The 21534-nt window shown below is 28.2% G+C and overlaps 1 pseudogene; it reads left to right on the top strand.

Annotated features, from left to right (window-relative positions):
- Positions 1-18925: 18925 nt before the first annotated feature.
- LOC129290531 (uncharacterized) lies at positions 18926-20382 on the top strand (annotated as a pseudogene).
- The last annotated feature ends 1152 nt before the right edge of the window (positions 20383-21534 follow it).

Here is a 21534-nt window from a genome sequence, read left to right as displayed (position 1 = left end):
TATATTCATTCATTCAAAGCTAAAAATTCTCAAACTTTCTTTTCATAAATTAATTTCATGCTAAACTTGTTTTCAATATGAAATCATCATAGAAACCAACAAATCACAATTATACAATTACTTCTACACAGTTGTAATAGTTAATAAACATAATAAACTATATAGTTACCTTAACCCTTCTGTTTAATATAAAGGGTTACTTGTGTTCCAACAATACTATTCAAGCTTCTCTTTGAAATTCACACGTCACATGCTAGAATCTACATAATTTAGGCACCCAGAGTCAATAACTCTATTAACAAGAAGTGCCAATTATAATAATCTAGCACCAAATCACAATTATTTCCACAATTCACATCCGCTCACGCATACCATGCTTAATTACCACTTACTACAACCATTATCTTCCTCACAAACACATTCTCTCTTACTATTCTCTCTTTCTAGACTAGGGTAAATCATGCTTATAGCTTCAAAACATTATCATTCCAACTTAAACCAGTCACAAAGTACTAGTTTAATTTTAAAAAACCTTTCTATTACTATAGGGTAAGAAATCCATTCCTTAAAACTTTCAATTTAATTTCTCACTGGTTAAAACTAAGAGAAAATAGGGTAAATTGGAGGTTAAGGTAGCACGAGACTTACCTGATAAGTAATAGGTCGGACACGTCACTCTTGCTCTCAATATTGCTTGCCCTAACAAAGGCCCCTTCTCTTCTCCATGCCAGATTCTCTTTTCTTTGTTCCTTCTTCTATTTTCATGAGCTAGACGCTAAGGCATTTATTAGAATTTTGCACCATACACTGTAGCACATCCACTCTCCCCAACGGTGCATGGCTCAGTGAGGAAAATCCTCACTATACTCACATACTCTGCTTCGAGACTCCACTCTTCTACTTATATCTATTCAAATAATATCCCAAAGAGTCAACACAACACTTCACTATTCAGAACCCTAATCCCATATTAAATTGCTATTTTATTCCATAATAAGTCATTAACTTAGGATTAAAAATTCAGGATGTTATAGTTTCCCCTAATATTAAAACCATAGGGTGTCATAAACCTAATATAGCCTTCTCTTGAATTGGTGGAGACTAGTTAGGTTTGAATCCCTAAAAAAAAATAAGTGGGATAGTCTCAAATCAACTATAAGATAATCAATCATTTTTTTATAATTTTTATAAAATAATTATCTATGTATACATTGGATAGTTTAGATTTAAAATTTTTATCTTATAATTTTTTAAAGAAAATATGTTCTAAAAAGTGCATATTAGAATATTATATTTATTTTTAATATTTTATTGTCAAAATAAAAATTATAAAAAACATTAATATTAAATATGTACTGTCTAGAGTGAATCTGCATAGTCTTTTATAAAAATTATAAAAACATTTATTAAATTTGGACTATATATATTAAATATGGACTATTTAGATTGGTAATCCAATAAATTTATTAATTATTTTTATTATTTTTATAAATTATTAGTTTAATTAATAAAAAATTTAAATTTTAAATTTTAACTATTTAAATTAAATTTAAACCATCTTGATGTGACGTGGAGAGGAGAGTGGGAGGAGGGGCTGCTCAGTAGAGTAAAGCCACCCCACCACCATGGTAGACAGCTGTTTTGTGAGAGAACATAAATGAACCTTTTCAATGTTGAATCTCTCTCTCTCTCTCTCTCTGCGCTTCGTATTGGTAAAATGAGATGTTAAAAAACTATAATACATATTTTGCCCTAGTAGACATGATTTTTTTTCTTTTTTGCGCCAACGGCATGATTTGTTTTGAATGGTTTCTTGATCTCATTATTTTTTAGAAGAATTGTCATCTATTAAGATAATTATTTACAAACAAGAATCAATAAGTCATCATTTAAGAAAACATAAGTTTCTACCATTATTTTAACAACAAACAATTTTATATTGGTCTTTGTTTGCAAATAATGAAGGTTTTTAAATGTGATTCTTCCTTATTTTTTTAATGAATTGTTATCAATATACAGTAAATATAGATGTCCATTCAACTTAAGCTATGTTAAATGGACAATCTGCCTTCCTAGTTTTGGGGTATTTTGTTAGTCTTGATCTCACCATTAATTAAATATATAACATATGATACTATTGATTTGGCTGATAGTAAATAATGACTTATTTCTCAACACATAATGGAATGAACCTAATTAAAGATTATATTGCATAGACCATTTTAAACTTTGAATTATACTTTCAAATTTGTTTACTTTTTAAAATTTGAGAATATTCTCTATTATTTTAAATTTTTTATTGACACTTTTTGTTGCTAATTAAGTTGTCAATTGTATATTTATGGGCTTTTTTTTTTGTTACAATATTCATGTGGCTTTCTTGCAACTTTCCTTTTTTCCCTCTTTTAATATTTCTGGGTTCCTAAATGCCTCGAAAATTACCGCGGCCTATACTTCTGATACCCAGAAAAACAAAAACAATTTCCGTGTGTAATGTGTGTGTGTGTATAATTTCTCTTAGTTTTGAGCCTTATGTAAAGATAACCATTCTCTTCTATGAACTTTAAAATTTGTGTAGGTAGTCATTTAGCCTATTAATTACATATATTTTAAAGTTTGAAAGAATTTTGCGTAACTCAGCTTTTTAATGTTATAATTTTAAAATAATAAAAACTTTTAGCTGCTTGAATTTGTTAAAGTCAAGTGAGTCCTTAAAGTTTTATAATTATAGATAATTAATCATTATGATCTAAAAGGAGAAATGACATAATAATGACTGATTGTGCATGATTATAAAATTTTAGAGCCTCAATTAATAAATATTAAATTTTAGGAGCTAGATTAATAATTGAAATAAACTTGAGAAAAAAAAATTATATTATTAATTTTCAAAGAGAAGAAACATGATGAGATCCTTGTAAATTTGAATATACTTGTTATATGGATTTCGATATGAATTTTAACTTTCAAATTCTCATATCTCGGTATACTTGTTAAATGGATTTCTTCGCTCTTCTTCCCAATAACAAATCGAGTGTTTAGTAGTTTTTTTTTTTTGAAGTTATAAATTTTAAAATTAAGACAAAAGTCACAATTGTTGATGTAAGTTAAAATATTTCAATTAAAAATCATTATCTTTATTCAAGTTGCATGTATTGGCATCCTAATCACTTCAATAACAGATTTTCTCTCGCAAATATGTTTGTGATAAAAAAGTTGTAACTAAAAGAAAATTTTTGTGTGCCTATTAATTAATTTTTCTATTTTGAGTTGAATGTAGAGCTCCGGACATTTATCATTTTGAAGGAAGATATTATTTTATGAATGCATTTATACACACGACAAAATGGAATTGTTTTCTTTTGTTTTTTTTTTTGGTGAAAGGAATCTCCATCTTTAATTCCTTTAAATATGTAATAGAGAATTCAAAATTTTTATTGTTGATCACACATATTTAAATAGAAACCAACATAAATATGAAAAAAGCACATTCCATAATTAAATATAGAAATTAGTTTTTGATTCACTTATACCTTGTCTATTACCATTGAATAAATTGAAACGAAACTTCAATACAAATAAAGTAAAGTTGAAACATGCTTAATTTATATGGATTAAGTCCACTCCAAGGAGATAAGAGTCAGGATCATAGAAAAGAGGTTATGAATGAGGCAATTTTTGCACAATGTTGTCTTATTGAGTATATGCAGCAAGAGAATATGTGTAAATACACATTTTCTGTTGAAATTTCTACCATCTTCTGTAAGGATTTAATCTGCTTGGCTCCTAAAATTGTGGTTAGTTTGGGAAACCTTGACTCTCTTGTGACACGTATAGATGTCACCAATAGCATTGCTTTACATGATCCTTTTTTATACTTATCTTGACTGATTTCCCCTTGTTTTCATTTTTGTTTGTTTTTTACAGATGAAAAATTAATTTAATTTACATAGAAAGTACCTGCAATTTTTTACTTGAACCTGTAAATAAGTTATTCAGCTTTATAAAATCCTTACAGTCTTCTTTTGGTGGGAATAATCTTTTCTCTGTGCTAATCATACATCTAACTCATTTGAAAAATTGCAGGTGGATAGAATTTCACCCTTCCTCTACCCTTTCTCCTCTCTAATCCCAAGTCTTGAGACCCGATATTGTGTCCTATTTATATCCCAAATTTTTTAAAGTATATAAAAAAAAGGTTTATTTGTAACTCAAATAAAACCAATACAAATGGCACGTTTCTCAAATAAAACCAATATAAATAACGTGTTTCTTCACAGACCTTACAAGTGGTTTCTCTTGATATTTGGAAAGCAACTGCCAATAAAATCAACGCAAATGTCATGTCCAGTATCATGCTTTATCCAAGTGTTTCTCTTAATATCCAAACAGAAACCCTCAATAAAATTAAAACAAATGGCATGTCCATACCATCAATTAAGCATTACCATCGGAAATTATAAAATTTCAACCTTTTAAATTTACATGCCTTTCTTTAAAATTTATAAGTTGTCTTTTAGAATTTTACAAGTAGTGTAAAAAAACATATTCACTCATAAATCACCAATAAACTAGTTAAGTTATAGATTATTGACTTGTTGATATTAGTAATTAATAATATTTAAATTATCATACATTAAAGGGTTAATATTTTAATAAAATATTATGAAAATAAATATAATACTTACCAGCCTTGCTGCAAGCAATGATGATGTGATAATGCTAGTTAAAGTGTTGGTTTATTTTGATCTTTTTAAAGAAGTAAAAAGTAACATTAATCTATTATGATTTATTTGTAATTTAGAAGATGTAATTAATTTTTTTTACAAGGTCCTTATTTATAATTTTTTAGGTACTATATAATTTTTTGAATCATTATCTATAATTTTTTTAAATGAACTAAAGGTTAAACTAATTAATGTTTAACAAAGAGATCATATGATTTTATTTTTAATATATAAGAGGTGACATTACAATGAGTCATTTTAATTAGGACTGAGCTCATCGAGTCAGCCCTTTTCAGCTTGAAAAAAATCTAAGGTTGGACCACTTCTTTGAGGTGTGAAATGATAAATTGAATTTAAATGGGCTAGCTCTTTTAAGCTTGAAAATAAAAGGGTCAATCTTTTTAGGCCCTCTTATGTATATTTTTAATTTAATATAAAAAATAAACACTACACATTAAAGGTAAAAGAATTAGAAAACTGAAAACCCTAGCTTGTCTCCCTTATAGTCATTTGATTTCTATCATTCATGCTCTTCATATGGTTTTGAGGAGAAGGAATATATGAAGAGCTTAATATCTTTATCATTGATGAGACTCCACAAGGAGAAGGATCAAATTATATTAATGTTGATGACAATAAAAATTATCAAGATTTAGTTGATAATGCTAGCAAAGTTTAATTGTTATTGTGTTGATTTTGTGATGTTGCTACTTTTGATTAGACTTGAATTTGTTATTGTGTATATTGTTTTAAATTTATATGTTTAAATTTAATGTTATGTGTAATTACTTTTTAAATTGGCCAAAAAAATAATAAATTTTTTTAGAATTTTAAATATCTTTTTTTAAAATTTTAAATTAAAAAATAAAAAAAATATAAGGCTGAAATTGAATGGGTCAACAGGTAAATACCATATTATAGATAAGTGTCAAATACGTTGATCTGTTCACGTGAAGCAGTGCAAGCAGTGCGCACATTTAACATATCTAACGCAACTCAGGCCAAAACCAAATTTAGGCTACCCTTTTTAGGCTTTATACTTTCTTAGTTAGCATGTGATTTAAATTATTAAAAATTATTTAGTTGAAATTAGTAACATTGTAAAGGAAAAATTGCATCCAGCCCTCTCCCAAGAGAATTACTCACAGAAAAGGACCAATGCGAAATGAATTGTTATTAAAATGGGAACATCATTTTTTTTTCTCTCGAATGGAACTTATTGTTAGCTCTTACTTGTGATAAATTTCCTTAAGAGAAGGCTAGATATAATTCTCCTTATTGTAAAATAACATGATTAAAATGTAACACTTTAAGTTTTTGAATCGATTTTCTTTATTAAGAGGGTAATTAATTAGAAAAATCATAATCAAGGACTATTGAATAATATTTATTGTTATGAACAATTAAATAATTCTGATATTTCTCCGTAGGACCAAGGGATCTAAATATAATTAAAATTTATTAGGAAAAGACAAAACTACCCCTCACATATATATATATATATATATATATATCTACATTCGAAATAAAACAAGTCTCATTTTCATTTTAACAACAATAAATTTTCTTATAAACAACTCAAAAAAATTAACTCGGTAGTAGAGAGGAACAAGTGTTGTGATTTAATGAACAAATTTTCATTCAGAAAAAAAAATAAGTCTCATTTTTATTTAACAACAATCAATTCTCTCATCAACAACTCCAAAATATTAACTTGGTGGTGGAGAGGAAGTATTGTGATTTAGTGAACAAATCCTCATTCGAGAAAAAAATCTCATTTTTATTTTAATAACAATCAATTCCTCTATCACTATATATATAAGGGGTAATTTTGTTTTTTGCAATAAATTATAATTACATTTAGGCCTATTGGCCCTGCAGAGCAAAATCAGAAGAATTATTTGGTCTTGCAAAGCAATAGATGTTGTTCAATGGTCCTTGGTTGTCTTTTTTCCTAATTAATTTCTAAAACACTAATTTTAAACACTTACATTGGTAGAATAGTGTTTACCGTGATAAACAAGAATAGAATTAAATGAGCACATAGCTCAACTGGTGAGGAGTTATATTAACTTAACCAATGTTCTTGAGTTCAAGTCTTAGGTATGCAATTGTGTTAAATATGTGTTGGGAAAACTTTGACTCCAATGTGGTCCTTTCTGACTCACTCCGTGACTAATGTGTAATTGTATTAAAAAAAAAGAATAGAGATAATATTTTGCAAGTATTATCATGGTAATAAAGGGCTTACCATGATAAAAAGAACAAATGTTATTATTATAAAATCCTACCCTGATAGAAAAGGGACTACCATGGTAATTGAGAGTCAAAACAACTTTTTAAAAGCTTATCATGGTGGAAAAAGATCTAACATGGTAGAAATAATTAAACACAGTAAATTAGATTTATCATGGTAGTATAGGAAGAAATCAATTTAATTAACATGTACCAAATTGATGTTCAAAATATAAAATGATGTTATAAATTTCATTTCGTAGTGAAACATGGTTCACATGGGTTAAATTGTTCAAAAATAAGTTTTAAAAGGGTAAATGTGTCAAAGGGACTAATCTAGAATTTAAAATATGCAAAGTCGCATTACTAAAACAATAAAGTGTGCTATCTGCTACGACCAAATTGTCATGTGATGCAACAGACGACATAGAGGCAATAAGCCGACCAAGATGATATCAGCCATGGCTAATGAAATATTATGTCGTGTGTCACAACCAAACGGCCATATGTCGTATTGGACATATGCTGGTAGCAAAATTGATATAATGAACAGTGATTTCTAAATTAAAGAACGGATAACTTATGACACAAAAGATCAAATTGAGTAATTTAAGTATCCACACAAAGCTTACAATGTAAACTAACTAATGACTTTAGTTTGATATAAAATTTCCTTTATATAGGGATTTTATCCACTAAAATTTCATTAAGGGTCAAAACACACTTTTTTTTTTCCAAACAATAACACTTCCAAAGCAAAAACCAAAGCCAATGCTCATGTGTGGAACACTTGACTACCTCATAAACATATCAAACAACACACAACATTCAAGCATTTACTTGAACACATGCAAATTCTCATAGTTGGGTCATAGTCTCCAACATAATTAACAAAAAACTAAATGACATAATTTGTCATAAACAATTTTCATACTCAAATCTTGCTGCAATCATAATATTCAAGACTATAAGAGTCAGAACCATGTCTCATAGCTACCATATACTAGTTTCATTAAGAGTAGGGAGTCACAGTCTCATTTACACAAATACATTAAGGACACTATGAGGCCTACATAACTAGGTGGTGTCCCACAACACAACCATGCCTCCAATACTTCTCCAAGTAGGCTCTTTCTTGTAAAAATATTAACCATAAAAAATGAGATGCAAAACTCATAGTAACCAATACTAGAATCCCATAATGCATAGTATGTGTAACATCCTGTTAATCAGGCTAATCAAGAGTAATTAAGTATGATTAGTATGGTATGCAGTTAGAAAAGACTAATGAATGATTTGGATTATGTTTTAGCCTTAGAATTAGGTCCAAAGCAGATACAGGCCAATTGAACTTTAAAGAGGGAAAAAAATGAAGAAGTATGGCTATGTATTACTTGTTATGGTGCATGTAGAGTGCACCTCAACACAATATGCCTGAAAACTTGAGTAGACCTCTCTATGCCATATGCAATTCTAACAGCAATAAGGTTGTGTTGTGACATGAAATGGAGAGAGAAAATACAAGTTTGAGTAAAAGGGAGAAGGAGAACACCAATAGCTCTGCTAGGGCTTAGAGATCTAGACTTTAAGAAGCAGTCTGGAGCTTTCAATAACTTGGGGCAAGTTTCTTTAAGCTATGGTCTTCCTTCCTTTCTTGTTTTTTAGAAGTTTGAGTATAGGGTTTGTTGTTTGGGAGCAATTTTCACTTCATAGTAGTTATAGGTCGAACCTATTGACTTAAATAGAGTTAATGAGAATTGTTAGAGGTATTTAAACTTAATATTTATAGGTTTACCCATTAATATTGGTTGTTGGGCATTTATATATGAAAATAAGGTATTATATGTGAGTTTTAGAAGTTGTTGGATGACATTAATGACTCTAATGGAGTTAATAAAGCTAGTAGAGATTTAAGAAAATTAATGTGCCCAATGGGTAGGAGTATTTATGTATGAAGTAAAGTTGGGGTTGTTAAAGTGTTGATATAGGGAGATGAAAATTATGTGGGATAATGTTAATGATTGTAGACATAATTAATTGTAGATAAATAGTTCGTGCACCATTTTGGGCTTGAGAGTAAACTTGGAAGCAAATTATTAAGGGGTAGACCTTTGACCTCTCAAAAGTTTGAGGTAATCAGAGAAATCTTTTTTGGGTAGTTATTTGTTAATTGATTTGTATTTTGAAAATGAGGTAATAGAGATGAATGATTGAATTTGTGATTATAAATGTAAAATATGTGTATACTACAAATATGAATTGAATTGTGTGCTTAACCAATTAATGAAATTATGGTGCTGTTGTAGCATGCACAAGTAATATGTGAATGTGATCTGAGATTGAGAACATATGCAATGTATGATAAATGAGGTTGATTGTGATACTCACATATGATAGCTTGATTAAGTGAATCAGACAAGCTTGCATTTGTATATGTGAATATGTGAAATGAGTGAATACAACACATAACATGATCATTTGGTAGGAGATCGCCTAGGTCAAGGAGTAAATAAAATCCACGTGGTATTGTATGGTCGCCTTTTAGTAATTGAAGGCTTTCCTTATTCCACTGTTTGTCAAGAGACCATCCTAAAGTTTGCTAAGGGACTTAAACCTAGCTATCTCTACTTGTTTGTTAAGGAAACTGGCTTAGGATTTATGATACCTTAAGGATTCAAGAATGAGAGAATCCATAGTTCAAGAGCAAGTGTGGTAATCTTTAGCCAAGTTATTTCTTACTATTTGTAAGCTTAGGCAGTCCATTCACACGAACAGAGCCTTATTATATTATCCACAGTTTTAGTTGGAAGATATAAGGAGAGAAATCAATCATGCATTTTATCCTAAGTGTCATATGGTTGTTAAGTTTGTCACAAATCATGATATTTGAGTTGTCATTGTCCTATAGTTGTTAGTATTATGTTAATGAGCATTGTTATGCGATTGTGTAATGTATGATGAATATTGCACATATGTTAAATGAAATAAATGTAATATGCAGATAAGTGATTGTTTCCCATACTTAATCATGTTTAATGTCAGTTAATATGCAATTGCATAGGATAGATGTACCTTGATTATTGAATAATTATACCCACCCCTTTTTTATAACATTTTACAGGCTCTAGCTCAGATGTGAAAAAAGAGAAAGCTTTTGAGACTTAGGAATTTGGCATTCCCACTGTATAGCCTCTCTCTATTTAACTTCATGTGTAATTTATGATGATATTCACCAACTAGGATTGCATTCTTTTATTATACTAAGGGATTATAATGATTGGTTGATGTATTTTAAGCCATGGGTTGCTCTATATGCATGAAATATTTGTTATAAGGTTACGATTCTAGTGCAAGCATAAAGATTCATGTAAAGGAATTAGATGTATAAATATTTTGACTCAAAATGCAATATTAAACCTTCCCTTTTTATTTTTGGTATTAAGGAGTTGAGGGTTGAAAATGAGTTATAATTGTTGTTATATGTATGTGGTTTGTTGCATAAGTAGTCCTAAGTCTATTAAGTTTGGTCTAAGAGTTAAGTATAACTTGAGCACATGTGTTAGAGTTTTGGACATCCTTGTGATATCAAAATTGTGAAATGTAGAGAAAAAATGTTTAAGTGTCTAACTCCTTTATGTGAAATCTTTTAGGAGTAAAACATGTGCCATAAGCTAATTTCTATAAAATGTTTTCTATGAATACTAGATCACTTTAATCGAATGTCGGATGAAGAAATAAGGTGCATCGAAAGTTCAACTTTGTGCTGTCAAATGACAACACAGTGCTGTCAAATTGTGTGTAACGTGCCGCAATGCATGGCGCCTATGCCTTGATGTCCAATATAGTGAGGGACAAGCCACGGCGCATCCCTTTGTGTTGGGTTATTTGATGTTTTCCAACTAGTTTTTGAGTCTTTTTAACTACCAAATGGAATCTCATGCTTTCATACTTGCTTAAACTCTATTTTAAACTTATTAAAGATATATTTGAACTATTTTCATAAGGTTAAACTTGGGATCCCAAATATTAAAAGACATACTATTGGATTTCATTAATATTCATAAATGGTTAGCCATGGTTTGGTAATCTGCTTGGGTTAGTCTTTTAATTATCATTGGGGTTTGGAGTTAAATATGAAGTAGTAAGGGCGACCTTACACAATGCAATTAATCATGCAATTACTAAGTGGATAGGTAAATCACATTTCCTAACAATTTATATTCAAGTCATAGACACAAAAAAGCATGACTAACATCTTATTTTCTCCTTACACCATACCTTGTATGGCGTACCTAACTCACCTAGGCAAAACGTAAATTACAAGAATTAATCAATATTAATGTTTCTTATATGGTTTTTATGTAATTTTTTTGAATCAATTAGTAATCAAATTAACATATGTTTAATAGATAGATGACATTGTTCTATTTTTATTTAATATATGAAGGGTAGCATTGTGCCATCATTGACTCAAGGGTAGAACTAGTAAATAGGCAGCTTCGTCCCACAAGCCCAATTACCATAAAATTGGTAATTTCTTTAAACCCAGTCTTTATTGATAGAACTCATAGCCTGACTTGTAAGTCATTTTTTACCTTTTGTTTTTGAAAATTTAATTTTTTATATTATAATACTACATATTTTTTTTAAAAATCTAAATTTAATTTAAAAATTAAAAAATAGGTCACCAATCTAAGGCTGAGCTCATTTTTTTCAAGGCACAAGTAGGCCAAGCTTAGAAATGTAGTTACACTAAAAATATCCAATCTTTTAAAAGCCTGGATCTTTATAAATATTAGTTTAAACGAGTATCTTGTCATGTTTGACTCATGTTTTCAACTCAACTTAAGGGTAACTAATACTTATGAAAACAATTTAAACACAAATTAACACTTTAACCTTTTTTTTTTCTTGCTCAATGTAAGCGTTTATGTCTCACTTTATCCAAATGTGAACACATTTAGATTTCAAAAGATCAATTTAATAACAAGTTTCTAAAAATTTTGTTAAAATTAAATTACAAACATTAATTATTTTGATTTTTTGCAAATATATAGGAGTCACATCTACATATTAAACATCAAACTCTCGAATCAATATTTAAATGGATTCGGTGCACTACATCATTTATGATCTATTCAATAAGATTATACTAATTTAATCAAATAAATCTTATGTGTCATTATTTTTAATAACTTTATTTTTATAATAGAATGACTATTTAATTTTTTTCTTTTCTCTCTATATTATCAGTATTATTAAAATTAATTTATATTTAATAATATTTAAATATTATGTTTTTATTGAATGAATCATGAATGATGTGATATATTATATTCATTTAAGAATTTCACTAAAGTCTCATAAGTCACTCCACGTGATTTGCACCTCTAGTTTTCATATTTTCTATTTTTTAAATCAGTATTTAAAGCTTAGTTTTAATAAAATTTATTACCAACTATAATTAAATTAAGATTTTAGAATTTAATTATCGTTCTCCTTTTATAAATTATTAATTTTTCTCTACCTCAATCTCAAGCCTTCTACTTAGAAAAAATAAACCTTATTTTCAAAATTAAACGTTCAATTATTAAAAGTAATGAATGAAGAAAAATAATCAACTGAATAGTGTTTGAGAAATTGAAGTATCAACATTCAAGAGTCTTTTTTTTTTTTTTGGTGTACACATTCAAGTCATTTTTAAAACAGAAGAAAGAAGGCAAATTAAATTTCATTAGAATCAAAATTTAAGTTCCTTTAAGGAAAAGTTTAAAGAATAATTTTATCCTTAAAGGATAAGTCTAAGTATGTGAAACCTTAAACTTCTTATTTTTTATGCATTATTTTTTTTTAACTTTTAAAAAATCTGCAGTATTGCTCCTATTATTAATAAAAATTAACTTTGATGTTAACTAGTTAACCAAAAAAATATAAAAAATAACACAAAAATTACAAAAATGAACCCAAAAAATTACAAATAATTATCATATAAAAATTTTATGCTGATTAAATTCCCTAAATTATAAATAAATATCAAGAGACAAATGTTATTTCTTTTACATGTAAAAGATTAAAATTTAATTATGACCAAGTATTTGGCTAGTTAGCAGGTGATTATCATATCATTATTATTCACACTAACACAGGTTACTGATTAAAAATAATGTTTCTTTAATAATATCTTATTAAAATATTAATACTCTCTCATTAAAAAATATAAAATATTTTAAATAGAATCATGCTCCGCAATAAGTTAATTAATTATCATCAAACTAACATTATCTTTTTATATTTTTTTTATTTAATAGGGTGTCTCACTTAGTAGGTGTTTATTTTTTAGTTTGTCAATAGTCTATTTAGTAAAAATCTATTTGGTAAAAGTTAATTTAGTGAAAATCAATTGTTGTAATAAAATTTATATTTGAATATATTTTTTTAAAAGTCAGTTTGGTACATTGAAAGTTGTTTGGATTATAATAATAAAATGTGCTTTTAAATGTACAATTACCAAAAAGGACACTGATTTATGAAGATTTAAAAATATTTAAAAAATATGATAAAAAATTTAAATAATATAAAATTTGTTTTATAATCCTAAAAATTTAATCTCTAGTTATTTATACTTTTTAAATTTGTAATTTTAAAAAATATGATAAAAATTTGCAATTTTTATTATACATTAATGGTAAAAATTAAAATAATTAATTATTCAATTTATAATACTAAAAACTTAATACCTAATTATTATTATTGAAATGATAATTATATTTTTAATGAATTAACTATTTTTAAGCAAAAGAATAAGAGATTAAACTTGAAGTAGTATGATTGAATAACATCCTATTTTTCAAATTCACTTTTTAAAGGTTTTAAATAGTTACATTTCTTAAATTTAATTTCAGCTACTATTTAAATATGCTTTCAAGATGTGCTTTCTTATAAAATATGTTATCCAAACAACTTTTAGCATCCTACAAGTAAAAGTTTACTTTTTGAATGTAAAACACAAGCAAACCAATTAGGCCCTTAAAGGGCAAGAGTTGGGTTGTTTATTTATTTATAAATGGCATTTAAAAAACACTCATTAATTGCACATTGAAAAACTAAATATTCCTTATATTTTGAACATCTAACATAAAAAAATATATTAAATTTTTAAAGGGATAGAGTATTTAAATACTTAATAGTTTAAATATTATAATTATTATTTATAAATATTCTTTTAAAATTTATAAATCCTCTTTTAAAAATTAGAAGTTCAACTAGTATATCTAAAATTTATAGATGAATGCCTTCTAACAATTCATTTATTGTTATTCGTAGAAAATTGCATTTACTTTTAAATCCAAGATATACTAGTCAAGTTGTAATTGTTTGGAGAAACTGTAAATCTCAAAAATTAAATTGTAAATTGTGTGTGATGATTTGTAAATAATAATATTTTAGTTATTATATATTAAGTTATTAATATTTTAATAAGATATTATTAAAATAAATATAATATAGTTTTTTGTTAAAATGGTAAGCAACCAAAGTAACTAATTAAAATGGTATTTTACTCTTTCACCTGAAAAAAATAACATATCTTTTGATATTTATTTACATGATTTAGGAAACTTAATTGATATTAGTTTTCTTATATGATGCTTATTTATAATTTTTTAAATCTTTTTATGTAATTTTTTAGTTAACTAATGGTTAAACTTAACATTTGTTAATGATAAAGGTGGCATTGCATTATTTTTAAAATTTTAAAAAAATATTATACTAAAAACAAGTTTAGAGTATTAAATAGTTTTAAAATGTTAGTACATGAGGTCAAGAAATTAAACTAATTGTATAATTAGTTATCGCCGGTGTGGATTTTCTTGTGCAGTCACGTGGTTTGTATAGCTATATATGTGTGCCCATTTCCTATTGTATTTTTGTAACCAACTGCACTATATATTTAATGGTACGCAGTACGCTCCTTTGCTTGAGCACCGCGGCTTGGCAGCATTCATTTTGGCTATTATTTTCAAGGCATTGAAGATTGAATTAGTCATTGAATTGATTAAGACACTGATTTAAAAATTAATAATCAAAATCGTAGTTCAATTGTGATCAAGTTGATCATTGACAAAGCATTTTATTAAATTTATCAGTGCAATTACATTGGATTTCCATATTATGCTGATTTCCATAAAATTGAGAGCTGAGAATGAAGCACAGGAGGAAGCAACCCAGCCAGCTCAAAACCAAGAGTTCATTAGGAAAATGACTTTAAGTTAATTGTTTAGTAATTCCAAAACATAAAAACATCAGAAAAATTATAAAGTATGCAATTATTTATTAATATTTTATTATTAAATTATTTTTATTTTAAATATTTGAAATAAATTTACCCCTGTTGGACTAGGGTCCCCACTGCCTGCAATTGATGATGGTGATGGAAAACAATGATAACCACAAGCAGGATGATGATGGAGAGGATGAATACTTGTTTGGAATGTTGCCTAATAATTATCGGTGATATATAATTATATTGTGATTTTTTTTGTTGATATATGAATATTCTGTTGATTTTCTGAATATTTATTATATAGGACCCATTTGTTTAATTTTTTTTAAAGAAAAAGCACTTTTTTAAAAAAGTAATTACTTTTAACAAATTTTTAAGTGTTTGTTTAAAATTTTAAAAATAATCAGAATATTGAAAAAAAATCAAATATTTGATTATTTCGGGGAAGGCAAGAAGCTAATCCGACTTGAAATAACATTTGTGGCAGAAGGAAGAGAAGATAATGGTAGGGACGGATATTTTTGGGGAGGGACACAAGGAGGAGAACGAACTTGTTTGGTATGTTGTTCATTTTTATATGTAATTATATTGTAATTTTTTTTAATAATCTTATGTTGTGATTTTTTTTGTTGATACATGAATATTCCGCTGTTGATTATTTTTGAATATACTGTTTTGTTGATATATTATATATAATATTCTGGTTGATTGGCTGGCTGTAAATTGCTGTTACAAAACAACTTAATTATCGAATAGAAAATAATTAATGATCCTTATAAAAATTCTTTCTTTCTTTTTCATCGTAAATATTTTCTTTTAAGGGAAAATATCATTAACGGAGCTCTATAATAACTATTGATCTCCATATCAAAAAAACTATTGATCTATTAAGGACCAAATTTTGGCCAAAAAAAAGAGGAGAAGATGAATCTGAAGTATTTGCAAAGGACATAAGGATTGAGTTCTAATATTTTGGTGCAATTTTTACTTGGGGTGTTAGTTTATATATTTTGCCACCCTTCTTTCCTCATTTTGCATTCCTCATCTTGATATATATATATATATATATATATGTATGTATGCATGCATATATTAAACTTTAAAACCATTTGAGTCTTCAATGATCTCAAGTAATTTAATGGTTAATTTTTCAATAATTCCAAAACATAAAAACATCATTAAAATTTTTATAAAATATAATATGTAATTTTTTATCAATTTTTCATTATTAAATTATTTTTTATATTTAATATTTAAAATAACTTTACCCCTATTAGATTAGGATTCTGGAAACATTGATAATCATAAGGAGGATGATGGGGGAGATGATGGACACTTGTTTGGAATATGAATATTTATAATATAGAGCCTGTTTGTTTAAGGTTATTTTTTTAAAAAAATTTTGTAAGAAAATTACCACTCTTAAAAAGTTTTTAAGTATTTGTTTAAAATTTTAAAAATAATCAGAATCTTAAAAAGATATGCGAGGTTTCGAGGGAGATGAAAAATAAAGTAAATTGAGATGGAAAAAAAAGGTAAAATACATTTAAAAATATATGTTTAAGATATACTTGCAAACGGATAAACCAAACACATATTTTAATAAAAATGGTTATGATTTTATTAACCAATCATAAAATAATTTTTGATTTTTTTAAAGTCTCTATAAGATAAATCGTTTTTTAAAATTTTTAAGATTATCTAAAAATCACCGTTTTTTAAAACCTTTTCTTAGTTCTATGCGTCTCTATTCAACGTCCTCCCTGCCTCCCCTGAACCCCGATAAAGCCCATTCTCGTGAGTGGCGTTTCCCGTTCTCTTCGTCGACGAACAAGCATCCCAGCCCTGCCTAGTTGTTCAGTACAAGTAGTGAATAAGGTTCGAAGAATAGAGCTTTTTCTACTCCCAAAATCCGGTGAGATTGATTTGTCCAATCTGGCTTTGAATTTGTTCCCCGCGTCATCTGTTCCCTGCGTGGCTGTGCTTGCTTTGTTTTAAACATTTTAATTTGGCTTTGAATCTTATCGTTGAATATTAACGCTTTTGAATTTGGGAATATTTACCTATTGAGTTCTTTTTTCCTCTCTAGTTTTTGGTTGAAGGGTGTGTAATAATTGGCTATTGTACTTCTCCCATCTTCATTTTGATTTCTAGCGACTTGCATGATTTGCATTGTGTTGTTTCGCAGTTGTGTTTGTGGTATACTAGCATTCTGTTTATTAATCCTTTATGTTATCATCAATTTTGTAACATTCTCAAGGTATTTGTTATGTATGATCGAGTAAATTACTTGGCTCGAAGTGTCTCATAGTATCTGGAACAAAAAATAAAAAAATAAAAAATTTTTATTATATCAACTATGCATATTTCAAAGATTTCACAAAAAAGTTAAAAGTGTATTATATCAACTATGCATATTTCAAAAATTTCAGCGGGGCCAAATGACCCACTGGGTGTACTACTATGTTAGAGTTCTGGTTTTAGACGATGTTAGAGACGTCTTGTTACCTAATGATTTTGGAGAATTTTCCTCCGTTGTTGTATCTGTTTTCATTCTCTTATAATATTTTTTCTATAAAAAAAATACGATTTATATTTTTCAATTTATGTCCAAGACTAGTTTTTCTGGACATGCATGATGCATGGTAACAGACCTTTTTAGTTTTGTCGGTATTGTTACATTTTGTCATTTTTATTTGCTTGCCATATTATTTATATATATGGTTGGGTTTAAAAGGTATTCTTTGTTTCTTTCTAAAGCTTTTAGGTATTTATAATCTATCTAGTATCATGCAGTAGATTTATTCATGTATATGCTTGGAAATCTGATATAATTGATTTGCATCTGAATGTTACACTTTCTAATCCTCCAAAATCTTAGATGTGCATATGCAAATTTTCTTTTACTTTTCATTAATATCAGAGATAAGAAGATCGTGAGAAAAGGGGAAGTGGAAGGGAGGCCTTGTGTTTATCATTTTCATTTATAGTGATTAATATATCATAGGTTCAAACTATGAGATGTATTATTGAAGGTCAAAAAGTTTATGAGATATATTGTAACAATATAACAAGAGCTTTATTAAGGTCATAAGAGTTGGGGATGAATGTAACCTGCATATATATTTAACTAAACAATTCATGTTCAATTAAAACACTTGACATGTTTGATCTTATGACAATAATTGGCGCTTCACACACGTAATCTTGAAAATTCATTAATTAGCCTTGTTTTGTATTTTTCCTTATCTCACTATTTGACATGCAAATTCTAGTTGAAAAATTTTCTTTGACCAACTACTGTTGGGAGTATGCATCTGGTCAACATGTGTTGTATAGTTTATGCCCAAGTTTTTTGTTTTTTTTCATCCTGCCATTTTAGAGGACTAACGCAGAAGAAATCTAATTTTTGAGTATATAATATTGTAAATAGCTTCTTATCAAGGGAAAAAAAAAATATTGGAAATAGCTTTTTGGTCAGTCACTAGTGATGCTAGTCACTACTAATGTTTTTGGTATAATATGTTATTCTTTTTTTAAGTGTTCTCCCCTTATTTTAATTTCTCTTGCATGCCATGAATTTTCTAAACTATAATACTCCATCTATTTTGCATATGCATACTCATGTATTTTGATTTCTCCCACCATGGTACAGTCATCAGGCATGGCGGAAGAGGCTGGTATGTTTACGGTTCATCAGAGTATTGGGAGTGTTTTGTGTTGCAAATGTGGAATTCCCATGCAACCAAATGCTGCCAATATGTGTGTGAACTGTTTACGTTCAGAAGTTGATATCACTGAAGGTTTGCTGAAGCATCTAATCTTAGTACATTGCCCTGAGTGTGATAGCTACCTGCAGCCACCAAGAACTTGGATCAAAGCACAATTAGAATCAAGGAGCTGCTGACATTCTGTTTGAATAAGCTGAAACAAAACTTCAATAGAAATAAATTAAGTAAGGTTGAAACATGCCGAATTTATATGGACTGAGCCCCATTCCAAGAGGATAAAAGTCAAGGTCATAGTTCAAAAAGAGGTCCTGAATGGGGCAATTCTTGAACAGTCTTATCCTATCGAGTATGTGCAGCAAGAGAACATGTGTGAATCTTGTTCTAGGATCCAGGCTAACCCTGATCAATGGGTTGCTGCTGTGCAACTTCGACAACACGTTACTCATAGGCGAACTTTCTTTTATTTGGAATAGCTAATTCTGAGGCATGGCACAGCTTCTAGTGCTATCAGAATAAAGCAGATGGATCAAGGTGTTGACTCCTTCTTCTGTAATCGAAGTCATGGGGTGAGATTTGTGGAATTTTTGGGAAAAGTTACTCCCATAAGGAGTCGTCACAACAAGCAGCTTGTTTCTCATGATCCCAAAAGTAATAATTACAATTATAAATATACATTTTCTGTTGAAATCTCCCCCATCTGCCGTGAGGATTTAATCTGCTTGCCTCCTAGAATTGCAATTAGTTTAGGAAACCTTGGCCCTCTTGTGATATGTACGAAAGTGACCAACAACATTGCTTTGCTTGATCCTTTTAAGCTAAGGCACTGTTCTTGGATGCTGATCAATACTGGAGGACACCATTCAAGTCATTGCTTGCCAGCAGACAGTTAGTGGAATATATTGTGCTAGATATGGAGGCTGTCTCTTCAGAAGTTATTGTTGGCGGTACAAAATATGTTTTAGCAGATGCACAAGTGGCTCGTGTATCTGATTTGGAAAGAATGACACAATATTTTCTATCAGGACTCATCTAAGTCATCTTTTAAATCCTGGAGATTATGCTCTTGGTTATGACTTATATGCAGCCAACAATAATGAACATTGAATTGGACAAGTACAGAGGACTTGTGCTCCCTGAAGCCATTTTAGTAAAGAGAAGCTATGAAGAGAATCACCTCAGGAAGTGTGGGAAGCCTCGTGCATGGAAGCTTAAATCCCTTGACATGGAAGTTGATGATAAGGGTAAAATTGACCAAGAAAAGATGAACTCTGAGTATGAACAATTCCTGCGAGATCTGGAAGAAAATCCTGATCTAAGGTTCAACATATCGTTTTATCGGAATAGGGAATACCAGCCATCTGAGATGGCATCAGTGACCGATGATGAAGATCTACCTTCTATTCCATAATGCGTAGCTAGTTATTTAGCCGGTTAATTACATATATTCTAAAGTTTTAAAGAATTTTTCATAATTTACCCTTTTTATATTATAATTTTAAAATAATAAAACTTTTAATCCCTCAAATTTATTTACATCATCAATTTAAATTTTATCAATCAAATCCTCAAAGTTTCATAACTATTGATAATTAATCTTTATGATCTAAAAGGGAAGATCACACAATAATGACTAATTGTGTATGATTATAAGATTTTAGCAAATTAATTGATGAATATTAGATTTTAAGGACCAGATCAATGATTGAAATAAATTTGAGGAACAAAAAATTGTATTATCCTATTGTAATTTTCAAAGAGGAGAAATATGAGAACTCAGAACCTTCTAAATCCGAACATGAATTTTAACTCTCAAAATTTCATGTCATTATACTTCTTAAATGGAATTCTTCAGTCTTCTTACTAATAACGGACTGAGAATCTAGAATTTTTTTTTTAAGTTATAAATTTTAAAGTTAAGATAAAAGTCACAATTGTGAATGTAATTTTGTAAGATAAAATATTTCAACTAAAAATAAATATTTTTGTTCAAGTACCAAGTATAGGCATCCTCATCACTTCAGCAACAAATTTTCTCTTGCAAATATATTTTTGTGATAAAAAAGGTGTAATTAAAAGAAAATATTTGAGTACTTTTTAATCCTTGAAGGAAGATATTCTTTGTGAATGCATTTTACACAATGTAAATGAAATTTTTTTAAGAAATCCCAATCTTTAATTCCTTTAAATCTTTAATAGAGAATCCAAAATTTTTATTGATCATGCATTTAAAGGGAAACCAACATAAATATGAAAAAAAGAATATTTCTTGATTAAATAAACGAATTAATTTTTTATTCACTTACTCCCTCCAAACCACCAACATAGGACATATATTAAAAGCCTTGTTTAGTTCAAAATATAAAGCATTGAATAACTTTATAATTATTTTTTAACTATACTCCTATTTTATTTATTACTTTTTTAAAAAAAATGATGCATTAGAATTTTAATTATTATTTAATAAAAATAATTTTATTATCATTATCAAAGCACTTATATAAAGTATTTAATAAGGGTAAAATTGATGTAATTTTAAATATATAAAAAAAATTATTTGTAA

Source organism: Prosopis cineraria, unplaced genomic scaffold (genome assembly GCF_029017545.1).
Source record: "Prosopis cineraria cultivar Desert tree isolate PC_DT_omini unplaced genomic scaffold, ASM2901754v1 PC13, whole genome shotgun sequence".
Lineage (NCBI taxonomy): Eukaryota > Viridiplantae > Streptophyta > Magnoliopsida > Fabales > Fabaceae > Prosopis > Prosopis cineraria.
This window is presented reverse-complemented; position numbering and strand designations above follow the sequence as displayed.